Below are 7,266 nucleotides of genomic sequence, written 5' to 3'. Positions count from 1 at the left end.
TTTTCTTTTTTTTTTTTTTTTTTTTTTTTGAGACAGAGTCTCGCTCTGTGGCCCAGGCTGGAGTGCAGTGGCGCAATCTCGGCTCACTGCAAGCTCCGCCTCCCGGGTTCAAGCAATTCTCCTGCCTCAGCCTCTCCGAGTAGCTGGGACTACAGGCGCCCGCCACCACGCCCGGCTAATTTTTTTGTATTTTTAGTAGAGACGGGGTTTCACCGTGGTCTCGATCTCCTGACCTCTTGATCCGCCCGCCTCGGCCTCCCAAAGTGCTGGGATTACAAGCGTGAGCCACCGTGCCCGGCTGAATTTTCTGCTTTTCTAGGGATCCTTTCGAAAGAAAGTCTGGCCCTGTTGGTCATGCTTAATTTGCCTCCAGCTCATCTTCAGCAGTGACAACATAAGGGAATGGAATTTGGGGCATTGAGAAAAATGAATTTACCTTCTAAAAAGATTGAAGTAATTTCTATTTTTCAGATCCTCCATCTACTTTTGGTCTGAACTCCAGGACAGATAGCTTGGAACTCTTAATACAGGAATGGTGAAAATGCACTCATTCAATAAGGATTTATTGGGTACCTACTGTGTGTAAGACCAAGCAGTCTGAAGATCTCCAAGGACGAGGCAGGGTGGTGTTCTAATCAAAACAGCTATCTAGCCAACTCGGTGTTCTGTGAAACAGCTGGCCTTGTTCATTTGGAATTTGTGCACCTCCCTCAATTGTTTAATAATAAGACAGGAACCTGATTCTTCCTAGAGTTATGCCCCTTTAGTCAATTAATTATTTAAAGGATTGTTTCCACTTCATAGCAGGAGGAAAAAAGATACTGTCCTTTAACATTTTCTTAGCAGTTCTTAGGAACAACAGTTTTTTCTAGCATGCTCTGGCAGAGAAAGGAAACAGATTTTGTTTTGAAGAGGATAGAAGTATTGAAATCCAATGCTTTCCACTCTGGTGGTTGACTTTGATAAGCAGAATTTGGGAAATGTTGTTCAAAAAAAATGATTTTTCCCAATCTTCCATTAAAATGTTGTGTATGACATTTTTCTATGTTAATTTGACATCATCGTTGACTTGAGCAATTTTTCTTCATAGAGGAAAACATTTTAATTCTGGATATTGCAGAATGCTAAGGGAAGAGCAGGCCTGGATTCAAACCCAACCCTGCCACGCCTTAGCTATGTCTTATTTGTAGGTCACTTAACCTTTCTAAAGCCTCAATTTCCACAGCCGGGAAATGAGATAATATCCACCTATATCAGCCAGAGTTCTTAATTTATAACAACAGAAACCAGTTATATATATATATATATAACTAATTATTTATATATAACTAATTATATTATACAACTAATTTTTTTTATATATATATATATATATACACAACATATATATATATATTCTTTTTTTGCAACAGGGTCTTGCTCTGTCACTCAGGTTGGGTGTGTACCCCCATGGGTACTACAGGCATGTACCCCCATGCCCGGGGGAAATTTTTTATTTTTTGTAGAGCCGGGGTCTTGCTATGTTGCCCAGACTGGTCTCAAACTCCTGGCTTCATGTGATCCTCTTGCCTTGGCCTCCCAAAATGTTGGGATTACAGGTGTGAGCTGCTGCTTCTGGCCCAGCTACACATTTAGTTGCCCATTTATTTAAGCACATTTAAGCAGAATGGAGTTTACTGATAGGGTATTGGATAGCTCACAGAGTCTCTAGAAAGGAAATATACAGGAACAGAGTAAGCCAGGGAGCCACCAGGACTGCAGCTGGTGTTACAGAGCTGGTCTGGTGGAGATGGCAATGCCTGTAGCTGGACACTAATGCTCATTGGCACTCCTGGCCCCTCTGCTCAGGAGCAGAACTGCTCAGTAACTCAGGATTGCTGCCCTTCTACCCTGCCTGCCAATGCAGTGGATTCTCTGAAGTCTCTTAGTGGTGCTCACCTCCAATTCAGTGTTTGGGCCAGGGTGTGTCTGTTTGGAGGACTTAGGTCATCTGCTATTTCCTATTAGTGATGGAGTCTAGGAAAGCCAGTATCTAGTATTTCAGCTTCTAGAGTGTGAGGTGGCTCTTCCCATCCACCAAAACTCCTAGGAATGGAGAATTTCTAAACATAAGGAGAGTCAGACACCAGGTGGCTTCCTCCATCAGCAAAAAAAGAAAAGAGAAGAAAAACATTTCTGCTCTGGTCCATTCCTTTGGTTGTCCAACATTGCCCTATTTCCTTTTCCCTATGTTTACACTTTAAAAAAAAGTTTCTGTCATCCAACCTGATGTAACTATGCTTTGTGTAACTGAAAATGCTCTCATCCCTTCCTCAGGGAGCACACACCAGTCTCATCAGCTATTGGATTCATCTCCAAATTTAGGGTCTCTAGGTGGTCTCCATTCCTCCTTCAGTTCTGACATTTATATGGTTTGGCTGTGTCCCACCCAAATTTCATCTTGAATTGTAGCTCCCATAATTCCCACGTATTGTAGGAAGGACCCGGTGGGAGATAATTGAATCATGGGGGTGGTTTTCCCCATACTGCTCTAGTAGTAGTGAATAAGTCTCATGAAATCTGGTGATTTTATAAGGGGTTCCCCTTTTGCTTGGCTCTCATTCTCTCTTGTCTGCCGCCATATAAGAAGTGCCTTTTGCCTTCTGCCATGATTGTGAGGTCTCCCCAGCCATGTGGAACTGTGAGAAAACAGACTAATACAGACATGATCCCATCTCAGTGTTGTATAATATATAGACTGAATTGTAGAGTTAACCTTCACTGGCATATCTTATATAAAATAGAGGGGGAAAGAGAAAATTAGTTAAAATTTGTAAATACGTACATGATATAGCAAGAAAGAAAATACTGATAGATGCTATATTCCATGCTTCTGCATCAGATCACAAGGCCAAAAGTAAGTAGTTTAGATTTCCCTCCTTCATTCCCCATCCCACATCCCCTTACCTTTAACCTTTACCTTGGCTGACGTTCTTCACACAGTGGTATTACCCAAACCTTCACTCCTGGGGGATCCAGGTCCTTGGCAATTCTACCAATATATCTTTCATTTTAAAATTTTTATCTTTATATAATTTTTAATGCTACCAAATATGCAGTCAATTCCAAATAAACATTGTGATATAACACTACTACCCTTACATATGGGTTGTTAGTTGACCAGATGAAGATCTTTAGAGGCTATTTGTCTATTTGTTATGGTATATCTCCCTGAGAAAGAGTTTAAGATACAGTTCTCTGCAACTTGATCAGTGGCCTTTTCTGGATCATACAACTGAATTTTGCATGCTGTCTCTCTCTCTCTCTCTCTAGATACACACACACGCACACACACACACACTACATCTGTATATCTGTACCTTTTAATTTTGGCCGCTGGACATGGTGGTACTAGGAATTGCCCCAAGGATCTCCTGGATCCAGCTGTACTCTTCCCAGCTCATTATGTGGCAGCATCCCAATTTCCTCAGGATATTTATGATTAATCATCTCAAATAACACAGTAACAAGCACAAAGCCTGTTTTCCCAGTGGCACAAGAAATCTGAAAATGACAGTCTCAGTTTCCAATTAAATTGAAAAACTGCTTCTTTTGGTAGGATCCTTTGGATATTAATACCTATAAAACAGCAAAACTCAGTCTCACTGAGATGGATAAGGAGGTGGAACAATATCCACAGAGCAGGTCACATCTTGTCCATCTGTTTAATAAAACCTTTCTCTATGGAGGAGAACTTCTCGTCAGCATCCCCATGGGATATACACAGTCACACACTCGAAGCAGGTTCTTAGAGGACCATCTCCACACCTCTCCCCAAGCCTCCTTGTCATCAGGGAGGGTCAAAATTCCTGATCATCAGATAAAACCATTAGTTACTGACCATGAATTAGTATAGGCATTTACATGAGGCCATCTCTTTTTTCAGAAAAAGTAGATGATGAGATGTACGGCTCAAAGTCATGCTCCGGGAAGGCTTTCTCTTTCCCATCATCCTTCAGTGCCACCATAGTGGGGCCGAAGAGATGCTGCCTCCACTTCTGGTTGATGTCAGCATATCATGTGGAATAATCTATAAACTAGGCTCTAATTTTTCCCTCCAAAGTCAAGAAAAAATTCAGTGATTAGTGAACTAAATTTTTATTATTTTCCTTCTCAAAAAGAGGAAATAAGTTTCCATGAGGTTGCAGGGGAGGACTGAAGGACAGGTGACACTGGCAGGAGTAGGTGCTCTAAGTGTGAGCCCCTTGAAAGTACAATTTATTTGTGCTTTGTAGGGCCTGGCCTCGTTTCTTCCACTTCCATTTTATGATAGAGCATTGCTGAACACTTCTGATTTTTTGGCTAAGGGGATAAAATAACACCTAAGTTTATGATTGGCAGTTCAGATCACATGGTGCTCTGATATTCCATGGTGAGTCTGACCAAACCACAGAGTCTAGGCCAGCTTCAAGGATTAGTAGGAATGATGATTAGGACTTGATCAAGGTTACTTTCATTTTAGTTTACTACAGAACCAGAAGACAAGCAAAGCACATGATAGTCACCAGTTCGAGGATGGTGGTATGAAATACTAGATACTTTCTTTCCCAGGCTCCTTGGTTCCTCCCTTTCTCCTTTGTGCCTGAAGTTCAATGGTCTCAGAAGCCAATGCAGAGTAAGACATTCAGTGAGATAAAGGAGCCCACAACTACAAGCTTTCTGCCTTTTGGAGCATTTTAGGTTGCAGATGGTGCCATATAGCCCTCAAGGATCCAATGTACTGGCATAGTAGAAATTTCTTGTTATACAGCGACTCTATGATTTGGCTACTTTCACGTCTTATGCATTACTGCATAATGGGGCTGAATCAAAGAATTGGTGTAGAAAGTCTGACCATGCCTTACCACACATGGTCAGGCTATCAATAATTTTTTTTCAAAAGGATAATAAAAACTGCCTAAAGAGAACATGGGTTTGCTCCAAAAATCCTAGGGGATGCCCCTGTGATTCTCCTATTGGAGCTTGCCCTAGGCTTTACGCCGCATCTTGATCTTCTACAGTCAGTGTGAGCACCATTAGATGCACTGGGTCATGGGGGCCATGTGGCAGAGTTGTTTGCACTATAGCCTGGACCAGCTGGAGAGCCTTTGCTTCTGTGGGTTTCAATCAGAGTTGTCAGTCTTTAGGGCTATTCTGTAAATGGAAAAGAGCAGCACATCTAATTGAGGTATGTATTGCCTCCTACGTCCAAAGAATATCACTGTGCCCATTATCAGTGAGTTCCCTCTTAGCTCCAAATGTACCCTTCCCTTTATTGCTTTGCTTTGTGATATTGGAGCTGGACCTTGTAAATATTTTTTTTTTTTGCCACATGGAGCAATGTTTAGCTTTGTCAATAGAGGGAGCTGGAGGAACACTGAAGGTGAAAGGGGCTTCTCTTCCTGTGCCTACTGTGCCTTCCTTCCTGCTTGCACCTGCAGTCTGCAGCGGTTAGCACCATGCGGGGCACCCCCCAGCAGATTTCAGTAGCACGCCTGGGAGTGGATGCCCAGCAGATTCCATCGATATCCTAGAAGGTGGCTTCCCAGTGAGTTCCACGGGCATCCTTGTTGGAGGTTTCCGAGAAACACCCAGCAAGTCTTGCAAATAGTCCAGTGAGCTGCTTCCCACCAAGTTCCTTCAGCACCCTAGGACGAGGTTTCCTGGTTACCAGCCCCAGCCTGTGGTACCTCAGTAAATTCTACGTCCTCCAATGGGCCATGGCTGTACCCTTTCCAGTGAAGTCCTAACTAGCCTTATCGGCAGCGGCAGGGGTGGGGGACTCTTCTGAATTCCTTGGTTACTGTGATAGTGACAAACATTTAGTTAGTCTTTGTCCCAGTTTCCTGACAAAAAGATTCTAAAATTCTTGGAATCTCCAGAGTAATGAGTGTTTTTTTGTATGCTAATGAGATGACTGGTGGCTGGGGGCCTCTAGCTATCTTCAGGATGAGGGCAGGTCACCCAGGAAAACCAACCATGCGATTAGAGGGTTGGAATCTTTAAACCTCCCACCCTACCCCCGACAACTTCTCAAGAGGGAAGAGGGGCTGAAGGTCAGGTTGATCTCCAGTGGCCAATGATATAATCAATCATGCCTATTTAATGAACCCTTCGTGAAACCCCAAAAGGCCTGAGTTTGGATGAGCTTCCAGATGCTGCGCCCATAGAGGGCATGGAAGCTCCACTGCCTTCCCCCATACTTTGCCTATGCATCCCTTCTATCCGGCTGTTCATCTGTATCCTTTATAATAAACAGGCAAACATAAGTAAAGGGCTTCCCTGAGTTCTGTGAGCCACTCCCGCAAATTAATCAAATCCAGGAGGAGCTCATGGGAACCCTAATTTATAGCCAGTTGGTCAGAGGCACAGGTCAGATGCTTTGAACTGGCATCTGAAGTGGAAGGCAGTTTTGTGGGACTGAGCCCTCAACTTGTGGAATCTGATGCTATCTCCGGGAATGTAGTATCAGAACTGAATTGAGTTAGAAGACACCCAGCTGGTGTTTGCTGGAGAATTTGCTGCAGAATTAATTGGTTGCTGGTGGGAAGAAATCCCCACACATTCTGGTGACCAGAGGCCGCAGAAGTATTCTGTGTTGATTTTTGAGTGCAAGAATAGTAAAAACACTTTGGTTCATATTTTTTCTATCTCCAGAGGCACTCTGCCTCAAGCCTAGATGTAGTAACTTCCTCCTGTATCTGCTATTTCTATGTTCTTTAGAGTTCTTTTTACCCCTTAGTTATTAATTTCCTGTTACTAATTAGTCATTGTTTATATTAAACTTTCTCTGTTCAAATTACTGTGTGGTTTCTGTCTCCTGACTTATCCTGATTGACACAGTTACCAAGTGTTGAGCATTTTTCTTGTATGCTCAAGTATCTAAGATAGATGTAGTAGCTTATTTTTTAAAACTCGGTTAACCTGTTGATTTTTTGTGTAATGGTATTGTGGTTAAAAAGTAGAGTTATTTGTCTTTTAGAAGTACTCACTGAAATATTTATAGACAAAATCATTGCTGTTTAAATTTGTTTCAATATAATCTGAGAGAGGAAGTTAGGGAGTAAAGAGGAAATAAGATTAGCCTTGAGTTAATCATTGTTAAAGCTAATGATGGGTACATTGCTATTTTTATATTAAATACACCTAATTTTGTATATTTTAGAACTTTTTTATAATAAAAACTAAAAACGATAAAAATATCTTTAGCAGCCTCTATCTAGCTTGGCTGGACTTTCAATGAATATG

Source organism: Nomascus leucogenys, chromosome 12 (genome assembly GCF_006542625.1).
Source record: "Nomascus leucogenys isolate Asia chromosome 12, Asia_NLE_v1, whole genome shotgun sequence".
NCBI lineage: Eukaryota > Metazoa > Chordata > Mammalia > Primates > Hylobatidae > Nomascus > Nomascus leucogenys.
Note: the sequence above shows the minus strand (reverse complement) of the source record.